We start from the raw sequence: 15129 nt of genomic DNA on the forward strand, positions 1-15129 counted from the left end.
CATAACCAGATCAGTCCAGACAAGTGGGTTTTGCATCCCTATCAGCAGATGGAGGCAGAGAACAAAAACTTTGAGGCACTGCTACATATCTGAGAGTGCCATCTGCATTCCCTCAGTATTTCTCTGTCTCCAGCAGATGGTAGAGGTGCAAACTTGCAGTCTGCTAAAAAAAAAAAACAAAAACATTTGAGATTATACAAGAAGTTTTAAAGTTTGAGGCTCCCTGAGGTGTTAGGCTCCTTCATGGACCATCCCTCAGGTGGATCCGGGTGACCGGGGGAGGTTGGAAACCTCTGGCTGGTTATAGCCCATTGCTTTTTGGAGGCCCTGATAGCCAGGGGACTGGCTCCCTCGTGGCCTCTGAGGTCTCCTTCTGCAAGCCACCGTCCTGATACGAGAAGTAACCCTGTTCTTTAATTAAGTTTTGTATTAAGTTTTTTAAAAAAAACAAAAACGTTTTATCAGGAACTTCAGTCGGGGCACAGCTGTCAGAGTACCTTAGGCAACGGGAGCTGCATGGACCACGTAGACCCACCATGACCGGATCAACGGACTCCATCTGAGAGGCCTCCATACCCAATTCCTCCAGAATTGCGGGAATAAGTGGGCCCGGCTCGTCTCTTTGGAAAAAGCCGGGACCACCTTAGGTTCATCTCTGTTAACAACGTGGAGACCATGATTTGAAGGAAGGTGCTGGTCACCTTCAATGTCTGTCCCCTGAGGAGGCTTGCCCCTCGGCCCTTGATCCTCCGACTCCAAAGCCTCAGAGGAGGAATCCTCCACTGGGCAGGACGACGAGGTGCAGAGGGGGCGCTTAAGCTTTGGAGCCCCCTTTCCCTCTGAGGACCTGGCTTCTCTTGGCGGCCTGGACCCCTGATTTGTCCAAAAGTGGAACTGTGCACAAGCGAGAACTTCCCCAGAATGCTTCCTAGCTGGCTTCCTGGCCTTGAAGGCCTTGTGAAGCAGCAATATAAAATCTGAAGAAAAGGAGGAGTCTGAAGCCCCCAGGGCTCTCTTCACCTGCACCAGTAACATCTTCCGTCGGGCCACCCCCCTTGGGGGCTGCATGCTGCAGGGATAGAGGAGGAGGGGAATTCCCTTCCCCCATCTGTGGTTTGCGTTGCCACGCGAAAAGAGGCCAAAACGGCGTCCGTTCCCATGCTAAGCGGGAACGGATCGGAGGACACGAGCCACGGGCACTCGGGCTTCGCCGGCTCTCGATATGATCTAAAAACGCCACCCCCGGCGACTCCTGAAGTGCCTTCCCCCCCAAGGAGGCAGGAAGAACACAGCCCATCGCATGCATCATCCTGCGGAGGCTTTGGGGGACCAGCTGAAACAGAGGAAATGAGCAGCGGCTTTGAAAACGCAGCGACAGAAGGAGACAGAAATCAAGCCTGGAGCAAGAACAAGAAAGGCAGTTCGTTCCCAACTTTTTTCTTTTTTTCAAACCTGAGCTGTGCAGCGGGAGTCCTGACCTTCCTGGGGTGAGTAGCCAGGCTCCCCAGTATGACCCCAGCGCTGTAGCAAAGCTGGGCATCAGGGTCCTCGACCCCTATCTCCAGTAGCCTCTAATACCAGGGGGGATGGTACCCTCAGGACCTGCTGACCCCCCTGGGAGGCTGAAACGAGTCCTTCCTCTTTTTTTTTTTTTTTAAACTAACTACAGACTGTAGGATTTTGCACCTCCACCATCTGCTGGAGACAGAGAAATACTGACGGACTGTAGGTGGCACCTCAGGGTTTAGGGCAGAGTCAGTCAAAACTTCTCTGTCTCTATCTGCTGGAGGGGAAGCAAAACCCAGGAGTCTGGACTGATCCATGGTACTACAGGAACGAAAATTAGCAGGTAAGAACCAATTTTCCTTTTGTCCAGGTGGAATCCATTGTCGGAGTATTATCTGCCTTTGCCTCTTCTAGGAAAATCCAGGTCCAGTCTCTCTTGGTGGCTCTCGCGTCACAACCTGGAAAAGGTAATGGATCTGGAGTCCCCGGACTGGGTGGTGGTGACCACAGTTGCCAGTCATGAAGGGTTTGGGGGGGGGGGGGTGCCTGGGGCGATCTGCCCAAGGTCTTTGGTCAGCAGTGGAAACATCCTGGTCTATCAGTTGACTGGAGACAAGGTCAGTCCGCCAGGCCCTGGAGGCCTTCCTGCCCTGGATCAAAAGTCGGATGGCTCACGTGTTGTCAGATAATGCGATGATGGTGGCATACATAAGTTGTCAAGGAGGGACGAAGAGTCATTTAGTGACACTGGAGGCTCAACAGTTGCTTGCTTGGGCAGAACGCCACCTCGGGAATAGCGGCTTCTTATATCACCAGAGTGGACAGCATGCAAGCAAATTTCCTCAGCAGGCAACAACTAAATCTGGGGAAACAGGAGTTGTCCCCAGAAGTCTGGGATCGCATCTGTGCCAGATGGGGCGTTCCCCAGTTGGATCTCATGGCAACGTGTGCCAACGCAAAGAAGGCAAGGTTTTTCAGTTGCAGACGAGAGGTCGGAGTGGAGGATCTGGATGCTCAGTGTGCCCATGGCCGACGGGAGTCCTACTGTACATGTTCCCTCCTTGGCCACCCATTGGTCGGGTTTTGCAGCGCATAAAGTTCCATCTAGGGAAGGTGGTGCTGGTGGAGCCAGAATGGCTGCGGAGACCGTGGTTTGTGGATGATGTGCATCTCATGATAGGGGGACTCTCTCAGGTTAGCCCACCTGCCAAGGTTGCTTTGACAGCGTCCCATATTTTCGGATCGGGAGGATCACTTTTGTCTTGTGGCTTGGCTTTTGAGAGACAGCGGTTGCGCCCAAAAGGATATTTGGAACTTTACTCCAGGCTAGGAGACCCTCTACTTCCCTGGCATATGTCAGAGTCTGGAAGGTTTTTGAGTCTTGGTGTCTACAACAGTGACTGGATCCTATAACTATGGACATTTCTCATATCTTAGCCTTTTTGCAGCAAGGGTTATCCAAGGGTCTAGCCTATAGCTCGCTTCACGTTCAGGTGTCTGCCTTGGGTTCTCTTAGGGGCAAGCTGCGGGGAAGGTCATTGGCCTCTCATCCTGATGTAATTCAGTTCCTGAAGGGGGTCAAGGATTTGCGTCCTCAGTTTGGAAGTTATGCCCAGATTGGAACCTCAACTTAATTCTCTGAGTGTTCTGTGGGGGCCCCTTTTGAGCCTTTAAGGAGAGCATCTTTGAAGGACTTGACTTTGAAAACGGTTTTTCTGGTGGCCATATGTTCAGCCAGACGGATTTCGGAGCTGCAGGTGCTGTCTTGCAGGGATCCCTTTTTGTGTATTTCTAACGACAGAGTGACGTTGCAAACGGTCCCCACCTTTTTACCGAAGGTGATTTCCTCCTTTCATATCAATCGGATGGTAAGCTTCTGGCCTTTCTGGAGTGATCTAGGGATTCCCCTCAGGATAGAGAGCTGCAACTTTTGAATGTGTGGCGGACTTTGTTGTGGTATCTGACGGTCACTAACAGTTTTCGGTGATCAGATCACCTTTTTGTGTTTGGTGGTGCGAAGAAAGGGGATAAAGCTTCTAAAGCCACAATCTCTCGGTGCCTGCAGGAGAATATTTGCTCTGCTTATATTTGTAAGAGTCACGAAATTCCACTGGACCTAAACGCATTCTGCAAGGGTGCAGGTGGCCTCCTGGGCAGAGTGTCAGTTGGTGTCTCCTCAGGAGATATATAGGGCTGTGGCGTGGTCCTCGCTTCATACTTTCACCAAACATTACCATTTGGCACAGGAAGATGAGTTTTTTGATGAGTGTTCTATGCACAGTTTAGGGATGCTTGGGTACATCCCACTTGTCTGAACTGATCTGGGTATGAACAGGAAAGGAAAATTGGCTCTTACCTGCTAATTTTTGTTCCTGTAATACCACAGATCAGGCCAGAGACCCACCCTGTTGCTACTGAAAGACTGAATTTCCTGATAGTTGGTGAACCGTATTTCAAAATTTTTGCAGATTGTAAATATGTTGAGTTAAGCGGTTAGCAGACTATTTTAATTTCTGGAAATATGAGAGGCTCTAGTTCAGGGGATTCCAACCCCGAGTTGCCTGTTTGCCTTGGAAAGGGTGTTAGGGACTAATCTTTGGCTTGGGTACAGGCCAATACTGAGGGACTGCAGGTGGCACTCTTGGTTATGTAGCAGTGCCTCAAAGTTTTGTTCTCTGCCTCCATCTTCTGGTAGGGATGGAAAACCCACTTGTCTGGACTGATCTGTGGTATTACAGAAATGAAAATTAGCAGGTAAGAACCAATTTTCCTATCGCTTCTCATAATTCTTAAGCAGTTTACATTAATAAAATCCATAACCTTGGGGTTCAGATCGACCAGCAACTGAACCTAAAAAATCACATCAACACGATCCTTGAGGGATTTTATAAACTCAATGTTATGAAAAAACTAAAACCCTTACTGCACCCCAATGATTTCCGTACTGTCATCCAGGCCACACTCTCATCCAAATTGGATTACTGTAATTCCCTCTTCCTTGGCCTACCCTACTCCATAAAACCCCTCCAAATGCTGCAGAATGCAGTAGCTAGAACCATCTCCAACGCACGTAAATATGACCACATCACCCCCATCCTTAAAGAACTACACTGGCTCCCTGTACCATCCCGCATACTCTTTAAAACCCTCACTACCATCCACAAAGCCATTTTCACACACAATTCTAACTGGCTTGACGAGCCGCTACGCCTCACATGCTCAAATCGGCCCACCAGAACCTCCAACAAGGGGACCTTCTATGTGCCCTCCCTAAAGAAGGCACACCTCTCATCCACGAGGGATAGTGCCCTCTCCATTGCCGGGCCTACGCACTGGTACTCACTCCCGACCAACCTTAGGCTAGAGTCATGCACCTTGAAATTCAGATCCCAACTAAAGACTTGGCTCTTCAAACAAGCCTACCCCCAAAACCATTAATAGCCCCCCTGCCTAACCATTCCCCCTACTTCACCAGCTATTGCCCAAACCTTGTACATAGTTATGTTATAATATAATTATAATTGCATTGATCTTGTTTCCAAGTTGTCCTTTGCGTTGGTTATTGTTCTCCATGCTATTTCTCTCGTTTCTCTGTACCCCCTCTCCTTTCCCCTGTTCATTGTAATTTCCTTTCTTTAGTTCCGCTGTAAACCGATATGTTTCTACTAATATCGGTATAGAAAAATTCTTAAATAAATAAACTTTAAAAAAAGCATAAGTTTAAAAAGACAAAAACACAATCCTCCAACCTGACTTAAACATCAACCTTAGGGCCTTCCCTCTTGCAACAGAACCTCAGAACCAGCACTTCTAAGGGTGTATTAAAGGCTTGTGAAATAATGCACTTTTAATAATTTATGGAGCTTCAACAAGGACAGTTCTGCTTTGAATACCCCAGGCAGTACATTCCATGATAGTGGACCTTGGACACACAAAAGCCGCTTGTGCAATTCATCAAGCCTTATTTGTTTAAAAGATTGCACACAATAAATTCTGAGCTGTTGACCTCTGCCTTTGTGCTGGCTGGTACATTTTCAAGGCAGCATTAAAGGTAGGTGCCAGACCATTAATGCCCTTGAAGACCAATAAGAACATTTTAAACCTAACTCTCCAGTTTATGGGTTACCAATGGAGCTTCCACAATACCAGTATAATATGGTGTCTTATAGGAATCCCAATCACTATCCATGCAGCAGCATTTTGCACAAGCTGAAGTGCCCACAAAGTTGTCTGGGGCAAGCCAGTATATAATGCATTACAATAGTTGAGTGAAGAGGTTACTAAGGAATTTATTTTATTTATTTATTTAAACATGTTTCTATACCGTCATTTAGTAATGCACCATCACAACGGTTTACAGATAGGCACGTAAATAAGTTTGCTTTGGTTTATAAATTAACTAGTAGGTGCCAATAAATTTTCGGTTACAGGATTCAAATAATATACGCTGTATGGATCGTGGATTGGAAATCCCATTTATATGATTAATAGAATATCCATACATGAGAGATACTGTACTCTCTTAAATTAATACTTGGGCATGAGAAAAAATAATAGAGAGAGGATATCTGCTATTTGGTGACTCTTAACTGTGTGTAGGAGTTCTTTTTCTTGTCCGTTAGTATTATTTACTCCCCACTCTCACTTTGAAAAGCTTTTTGAAGAGCCATGTTTTAAAACTTTTTTTTTGAAGAGTTTTAAATCTCTCATTAATGTACAACAGTTTTTAAATCTGTCTCTGTTTCTAAAAAAAAACAAAATAAAAAAACACAAATGTGAAGCTTATAGAAAGCAGACTTCACTACCTGGCTTGTGTAGACAGAGGGACAAAGTGGTATTCCCCGTATGTACCCGGATCAGTCCAGACTCCTGGGTTTATTCATCCGTGCCAGCAGATGGAGACAGAGAAAGTAAAACTGACACTGCTTCATATACACTGGTGCCACCTGCAGTTCCTCAGTATTTCTCTGTCTCCAGCAGATGGTGGCTGGTGAAAAAAACCTGCAGTTTCTTAGTCTGCCCATTTATTTTTTTCTAACTTTTTATTCTTTTGGGAGTTCCTCCCAGGGGTCGGGGTTCCTAGTGAGGGATCCTACCCTGTTTGGTTGAGGCGGACGGGCTTGGGGGTTGGTGACCCTTTTGTACACCTGGACCTGGGTTAGCCGTGGGGTGCAAATCTGGTGGTCCAGATCCCTCCCCTCACAAGGCCACTGCGGTGGCTTTTCCTTGGCTCACTTTACTGTTTTGGCCTTTCCCGCTCCCTTTCTTAGTTTGCTGAATTGAGCTGGACAGCTCTCTTCAGTGCTGGGAGCAGGGACAGTAGTGAAGCCGCTTAAAGTTTAATTTCCTTGTACGTACCTGGATCAGTCCAGACTGCTGGGTTTTGGCCCCCCCCCCAGCAGATAGAGACACAGATGTTTTAGAAACAAAACTCTTCCTTATATAGGAGAGTGCCACCTACAGTCCACCAGTATTTCTCTGTCTCTAGCAGATGGTGGAGGTGCAAAACCTACAGTCTGGTCAGAGTCTTTATTTTGGGTTAGATTTAGCCTAGTTAGTGAGAGTTCTCTATATTTTTTCAGTTTAAAAGTTTGTCTCTTTAAAAAAAAAAAAAAAAAAAATTACTCAAAAAAGGAAGAGTTTCCTGTGGTCCACCTTCCAGAGGGTTGTTTAGGCTCTGAGAGGGCCATCCCCTGCTGGTCAGAGGCAGCTGCCGATGAGGGTTGAGGACCCTAACTATCAATTGAGGCAGCGTGGGTGTGATACCGGGGAGCCCGGCTCACTCCACCCTAAAGATCAGCACCCTGGACCATGGTAGGCAATTTTCACCTTTAAAAAAAAAAAATTTTGAAGTAATTTTGCTTTCCTTCCGTTTTTGTTTGGGTGGTCTCTCCCTCCCTTGCTCTCATCGCGGGGGGGATTTTCGCTGCGTTTTTGGCCTGGGGGGGGGGGTGTACATTTGAACTTTTTCAAGTGTTTATTTCTCCTCACTGCCTTCCCCATGCCGCGATCGGCCGCGTGTTGGGCGTGCAGCTCGGCCCGTGCACGGCTATCCCGGGAGACTTGTGCTCACAAGACAACCCCTGCTGCCGGCAGGCCACCGCGTGTTCCCTCGCCGGCAGCAGGGGTTGCTCAGTCAGCACAGGATCCTTTCCCATTAAGCGCGGGAACAGAGGCCATTTTACAATCGTTTGCTCTGCTACTATTGCTGCCATGGGGGAGGGGTCTTTTCCTCCTCAATTATCTCCTCAGCCCCGGCCTCCTGAAAATAGGGAATCGCGGCAGCCTGTCCCCCCTGACCCGGGGGTCAGTCCTGAGGGGACTTCTGACACCTCCTCTGAGTCTTCCTTCATTGTTTTCTTACATAAAGCCTTCAAGGCAAGGAAAGCAGTAGGATGCTTGTGGGGGGAAGGTTCGATTCCCATAAGGCCCGGGCGTCTAAGTGTGCCAAGTCTGATAAGGGTGCGGGGCCTATCAAGTGTCCCCTCCGCACTGGGAGGCCGCAGGAGGATACAGATTCTTCTGAATTGGACTCAGATCTTGGGGACCCAGATTGTCAACCCCAGGTTCCGCAGACAGGAGCGGATGAACCGGAGCCAGATCCGCCGCAGCTGGAGAGGAGCTCTCAGGCGGCAGAGGGTGATGACTCTAAGGTGGTTCGTCTTTTTCGTAAAGACGAATTAGCACCTCTTATTCCAGCTATACTTTCTGAGCTGGGTATTGACAGCCCTCCAGAGGAGTCCAAACTCGGGAAGATGGACCCTGTTTTGTTGGGCCTTGTTTCGGGGAGCGGAAGGGGTAGATGCCCTGGCTCTACCCTGCCCGTCGACATTCTTCTGTACGTATTTCCACCCTGGCCGTTAATCGCAAAGTGCTCCGCCGGATAGAGAGTCATCCAGCGCCGGTGATCCTGATAGCACCAGAAAGGCCGAGATGTCCTTGGTTCGCAGACCTCTTCAATCTCACGGTGTCGGCTCCGATACGGTTCCCAGGGATCCCAGATTTACTTCACCAAGGACCCGTTTGTTTGGTAGAAGCCGATCGCTTCTGTCTAGCGGCATGGCTTTCGAACGGTGCCACCTAAGTGCCAAGGGTTATTTTCCTGTGGTAGTGACTACGCCCCCCATTCGCGCAAAACTTCTACTAATCTTGCATACGTTCGGGTTTGGAAGGTTTTTGAGGCCTGGTGTCTTGAACGTGACGTTTCACCAACCCGAGCTTCGGTATCCGATGTTCTGTGGTTTCTTCAAAAGGGGCTGTCTATGGGATTATCATATAGTTCCTTACGGGTTCAGGTAGCAGCCCTTGGTTGTTTGTGTGGGATGGTGCAGGGCAGAACCTTGGCGGCGCATCCAGACGTAGCATGGTTCCTTCGGGCAGCCAAACGTTTATGTCCTCTGCTTCAACAGCCTTGTCCTTCTTGGAGTCTGAATTTGGTGCTTACGGCTTTGTGTGAGGCGCCTTTTGAGCCCTTAAAGAGGACAACACTGAGGGATCTTACGTTGATGGTGATTTTTCTCGTCACTATAACTTCAGCTCGACGAGTGTCAGAACTCCAAGCTCTCTCTTGCCGGGAACCTTTTTTGAGTATCTCCGATTCGGGAGTTTCCATCTGCACGGTTCCTTCTTTTCTCCCGAAGGTACAGATCAATATTGAGGAACTGCAGGTGGCACCAGTGTATATGAAGCAATGTCCGTTTTACTTTCTCTTTCTCCATCTGTTGGCACGGATGAATAAACCCAGGAGTCGACTGATCCGTGATAGTACCGAAACGAAAATTAGCAGGTAAAAACCAATTTTCCTTTCATGATTATCCCCAAATTACAGACCTGATTAGAAATATTTATTACTTCTCCACTAACAGTCAAAGAGTTGAGAACATCCATGATATCTTGCTAAGTATAAAATTTCAGTCTTCCCAACATTTAAGATAAGTTTGCGCTTTAACCACACTGTTAAGGTCAGCAAGCATTCAGAAACATGGTGGAGAATTTTGTTAAGAGTTTTTATTGGCATGAAAAATTGGATGTCTGCATCCAAATTGCTGTTTTGTTTCTAAAACATCTCTGTCTCTATCTGCTGGGGGGGGGGGCAAAACCCAGCAGTCTGGACTGATCTGTGGTACTACAGGAATGAAAATTTTATCAGGTAAGAAACTCATTTTCCTTTAAAAAAAAAAAAAAAAAAAAAAAAAAATGAGAGGAAACAGGTTGTCTGAGCAGGCAGCAGCGGTAAGGATGGCTTTCTCTTCCCCCCTCTCGGTGTTACTTGGCCTCGGGGAGTTCTTCTGAGCATTTTCCCTCCGTGGCCTCTCGTAGGCAAAGTCTTGCAGTGGATAGAAAGGCATTCAGGGGATGTGGTGCTGGTGGCCCCCGAGTGGCCTTGCCATCCGTGGTTTGCGGATCTGGTCAACCTGATGGTCAAAGGTCCATTACAACTCAGTCATCTCCCTCATCTTCTACGCCAGGGTCCCATATTTTCCAACCAGGCAGATCGCTTTTGTCTTACGGCTTGGCTTTTGAGAGGAGGCGTTTGAGGAGCAGAAGTTACCCGGAGTTGGTGATCACTACCCTCCTCCAATGGAGACAGAAGTCCACTTCCTTATCATATGTCCAAATCTGGAAGGTCTTTGAATCTTGGTGTGTGATTAAGGGGGTTCAGGCATTGCGGTCTTTGCTGTCTCACATTTTGTCATTCCTCCAGGAAGGTTTAGTCCATGGCCTCGCTTTCAACTCTTTGAGTTCAGGTAGCAGCCTTGGCTTGTTTAAGAGGGAAGATGGATGGTTACAAATTGTCCTTTCATCCTGATGTGGTTAGATTTATTCGAGGAGTCAAGAATTTGCATCCTCCCTTGAGGAGAGTTTGTCCTCCCTGGAATCTTAACCTCGTTCTCCAAGGTTTGGGTGGGACTCTGTTCGAACCTATCTGCAGAGCGACCCTTAAGGATTTGACTTTAACGGTCGTTTTCTTGGTTGCTCTTTGCTCAGCGAGGAGGATTTCTGAATTGCAAGCCTTGTCATGTCAAGACCCATTCCTTCAGACCTTGGAAGTAGGAGTGTCTTTGCAAATGGTGCTGTCTTTTCTTCTGAAGGTGGTATCCGCCTTTCATATCAGTCAGACGGTGGAACTACCAGCCTTTCCGGACTTAGGTACTTCTGAGGCTCATGCATGAGAGCTTAGGCTGATGGATGTCCGTAGAGCTTTGCTGCACTATCTCAAAGTCACAAATGATTTTAGAAGGTCTGATCAACTTTTCATGTGGAATGGTCCAAAGAAGGGTACCCAGGCCTCCAAAACTACCATTACTGGGTGGCTTAAGGAGGCTATTGGTTCGATATACATCCTCAAGGGTAGGCTCACTCTACTAGGTCTCAGGCGACCTCGTGGGCAGAGCCTCAGTGGTTTCTCCACAGGAAATTTGTAGATCAGCGACTTGGAAGTCATTACATACTTTTGCAAGGCATTATTGGCTGGATTTGGGAGATTGAGAGTCTCAGTCATTTGGAGAAAGTGTCTTGTGATCGGGACTCTCCAGGTCCCACCCTCATCAGGGAGCTTTGGTACATCCCAGGAGCCTGGACTGATCCGGGTACGTACAGGGAAAGGAAAATTGGCTCTTACCTGCTGTGAGCTCTCCCCTGTTGGTTGTGCCTCTTACAATCCTCTAGTTGTGTTTTTTTTAGTTTTAACTCTCTAAGTAATAGTGTTGTCCTTCTCAGTATGACTGTGTCTGTGCTGGCTTAGTACTGGGTTTTTGTGGCTGTAGCTAATAGTTCAGCTGCTCAGATTAAACGTGCTGACGTGTTAACGCAGAGTCTGATGATATTGATGAGGGGAGGAGGAGGGTTCTGTAACCCTTATCTGAGCAGCCTGCAAAACAAGTGAACTATTTAATAATCTCAGTAAGAAAAGGATTAGCCCTTTGTCTCTTTTCTACCCCAAGACTTTGGGTACAGATGAACTGTCTTTTTCTTCCTTTGAACTCTCCCCATGAGCTGGACAGTTAGCCCTGGGTTCAGTCCACTCTGACGGGGCTTGAGCAGCAGGAGATGAAGACTGAACAGATTGCTCGACTTATGAGTGGGTTAGAGGTGAGTGGCATACTGCTGCCTCAGTGCCACAGCAAATTGCTTCTTTACGATATGGTGACGAATTTTATCTGAAAGAACAGTGAGTTTCAATCAGTAGGTGCACGTGTTCTGCTGTTAATTAAATGCAGCTTGTTGTATGATGCTGTAACCTTAACTTGCTTAGAAGGTTCTCTCTAACACTACCTAAAGACACCCACGTATTAAACCCGCTGCATGACACGCTGCTATAGATTATCCACCTAAAGACACCTGGGTATTAAACCCGCTGCGTCCCGCTGCTATAGGCTATCCACCCTAAAGTCACCTACGTGTTAAACCCGCTGCGTAACATGCTGGTATAGATTATCCACCTAAAGATGCCTACGTGTTGAACCTGCTGCGAGACACGCTACTGTGGATTATCCACCTAAAGACACCTACGTATTAAACCCACTGCGTGACACGCTGCTATGGATTATCCACCTAAAGACACCTGGGTGTTAAACCCGCTGTGTCACATGCTGCTATAGATTATCCACCTAAAGACACCTGGGTATTAAACCCGCTACATAACTCGCTGCTATAGATTATCCACCGGGGGAGTAAAAGGCCTGTTTGGGGGGCCTGTCGGTGATGCTATAATCCGGAGGGCAGCATGAGCCTGGAGTTCCACAATCCCGCTCCTTAAACCAGCCGCCAAACCCTGGGACCTGGGGGCGCAATTCAAGGGCGCCTCCTCTAGGCAACACTGCCATTTTGAGTGTCCCAAGTTGCGCTGGAGGCGCGCGGGTGATGCGCCAATGCAGCACCCATAAAAGTGCTACTCGCCGGCCCGGCTACTGCAGAATGGCATCGGCCCCTGCTGGTGCGAAGGTACTGGAGGCTGTCTCTGAAGACGCACTGCTCCAAATATCGCAAAGTGTGACAGCAGCCCTCGACCTTCGTCTAATCAAAATTCAGTCCTCTAAATTAAAGCCACCGTTGAAGGACAGGCTAAGCGGATAGAGGAGGCAGAGCACGTGCTATCGGATCACGGAGACCAACTGGTTGAATCGGAACGCCATGTGGCTGACCTTCAGGCCCAGCTAAAGTAGAAGATCTGGAGGACCGTGGACGCCGGAATAATAAAATTATAGGGCTACCAGAAGCCGTGAAAGATGGGGACCTATCTGATTTGGCTGGGTCTGGACTTTGTTTCGGATCCTGTGAGATGCGAGAGAGCTCACCGCGTGGGACTGCCTTGTGAAGGTGCCAGTCGGCCCCGACCGGTGCTGGTGAAGATATTAAACTGGGCCCACAAAACGTTCCTGTTGCAAGCTTCCAAGCAAAAAGCAGAAGCACGGCAGCGCGGTGGAAAATTATGACACCGGCTTGCACTGAATTGCATAAACGGGACATTACGTTTTGGTTGTGTATCCAGCGAAGCTACGTGTCTACCATGATAACAAGGTTCTACACTTCACATCTAAAGCAGCAGTGGATGGATTTATTGCCACCCTGCCGTGCACTGGAGCTGTGTTAGAGGGGTCTTTACAAGTACCGATCACGCCTTTAGTCATCGTTGGTTTTCGCCACTGAAGGTACACGAACTTCTTCTTGCCGGTTCTCTAAGTTACAGAGATGAATTCACAGGCCAGAGGCCTAGGAGCGCTACGTTAAGTGTCCATGGTCACAAGCGGCCTTTGAGCTATCTACTGCATAGCCGCACAGCCTCTGGGAGTCCCGGTGGGGATGTTTGTGCATGCATTTAGATATTTCTCACACTGTTAAAGGGAAGCCTAGCACCCTTATAGGCTGGGGGGATGGGGGCTCTGAGCCTCTTGGACTGGAAGAGAGTGTTGTGGATGCTGTGTGGTTGGGACTGCTTGAGATGGTTGAATGGGGGTACGACTGGGGAGGGAGGGAGGGGGCCAGTGGCTGCTCTGCTTTGCATGAGACCGGGGTCTATGACTAGCCCGATGTATAGCTATTTGCGCTTGCGGCCTAGGCTGGGGGGCCGCAAGATCAAAACATATAGAGGTTTGGAGCCCTTTGTGGGGGCTCCACATTGCCATTTTTGTATTGTAAGACGGGATGGCAACGGTTAAGATCACCACGCTGAATGTGGATAGCATTCACTCCCCTATAAAGAGGAAGAAATTGTTAAACCTGTTCAATTGCTTGCATTCTCAAATTGTATGTTTGCAGGAAACGCATCTGAGCGATGCTGAGCATCACAAACTTCACAGGGATTGGGTGCTGTGTATACACTCCTCATACAACCCTCGAAGACGTGGAGTAGCCATCCTTAGCCACAAACCATTGCCATTCCAAATAACAGGTATGTCCCACGATAAGAAGGGGCAGTATGTGGTTGCAGCCGGGGTATTATGTCAGCAAAAGGTGGTTCTCTGTAACGTATATGCTCCTAATGTCTACTTCCCTGATTTTTTTCTCACACTTAGTGAGTCTGCTGGCTGATTTTTCGGGTCATATTTTGGTGGTAGGGGGTGATTTTGATGTGGTAGCCAATAAGCAGCTTGACTGTAAGCCACCCAAGCTCGTCACGACTAAGGATCAGCATATGGGGGTTAATTTCCTTTGTGCCGAACTGCAGCTTCTGGATGTTTGGCGAATCCTACATCCAGCAAAGCTAGATTTCATTTTCTTTTCTTACCCTCATTAGACCTACTCTCGCTTAGATTATCTGCTCGTGTCTGATAGCTGGTTCCCCAGAGTGGAGGAGGCGAGTATAGGAGTCGGGTCGTTATTTATTTTATTTATTTAAAACTTTTCTATACCGTTGCTAAGTTAAATACCGTCGCAACGGTTTACATGTAGGCACATATTTAATGTAGGTGAAAGTGTACTATAGTACATTCTAACAGGTGCCATCAAAGGTTCGGTTACAATAAATCATTAGACATAGACATTTAGCGAAGTAGTTCATGACCAATTGTACCAAAGTACGTACACCGGTAGTTTTATTACACATAGTATTATAGTTATGGTTTATTGTGGTGTGGAGTTCATAGACTAATCTACTGTATAGTCCTAAGGACTGTATGTCGGTGCCTTGCCCCTGTTTCTGTTCATTTTCGATATGGACAGGGTCCCAGACCTCCCTTTTCTTGGCGCCTGCGGCCAGCTCTGTATCTGGGCAAGGCCTTCCATCTTCACTTGCAGGGCTGCTGGAAAGGCTATATGGCGACAAATTCTACACCGGATGTCTCCTCACTGACACTGTGGGAGACTGGGAAAGCGGTTATGCGGGGAGAGACTATAGCTTATGTGGACCGGGTTAACCGACAACGGAATGCCGAAATATTACGGCTCACAGAGGTGTTAAAAAAAATGTGCAGTGCCAGCATGTGGTAGATATGACCCCGGAAACGAAAGGCCAAATGGACCAGGCTAGGGAAACCCTGAACTGTTTGCTCCATCAACGAGCTTCCAAATCTCTCTGATATTATCAATATCAGCTATATAAATATGGTAATCCGCCTTGTCGGCTGCTTGCTAATTTGGTGCGGCCTAGGAATCATAGGAAAGCCCATTGTGGGTATTAGGGAC

This window comes from Rhinatrema bivittatum, chromosome 8, assembly GCF_901001135.1.
Source record: "Rhinatrema bivittatum chromosome 8, aRhiBiv1.1, whole genome shotgun sequence".
NCBI lineage: Eukaryota > Metazoa > Chordata > Amphibia > Gymnophiona > Rhinatrematidae > Rhinatrema > Rhinatrema bivittatum.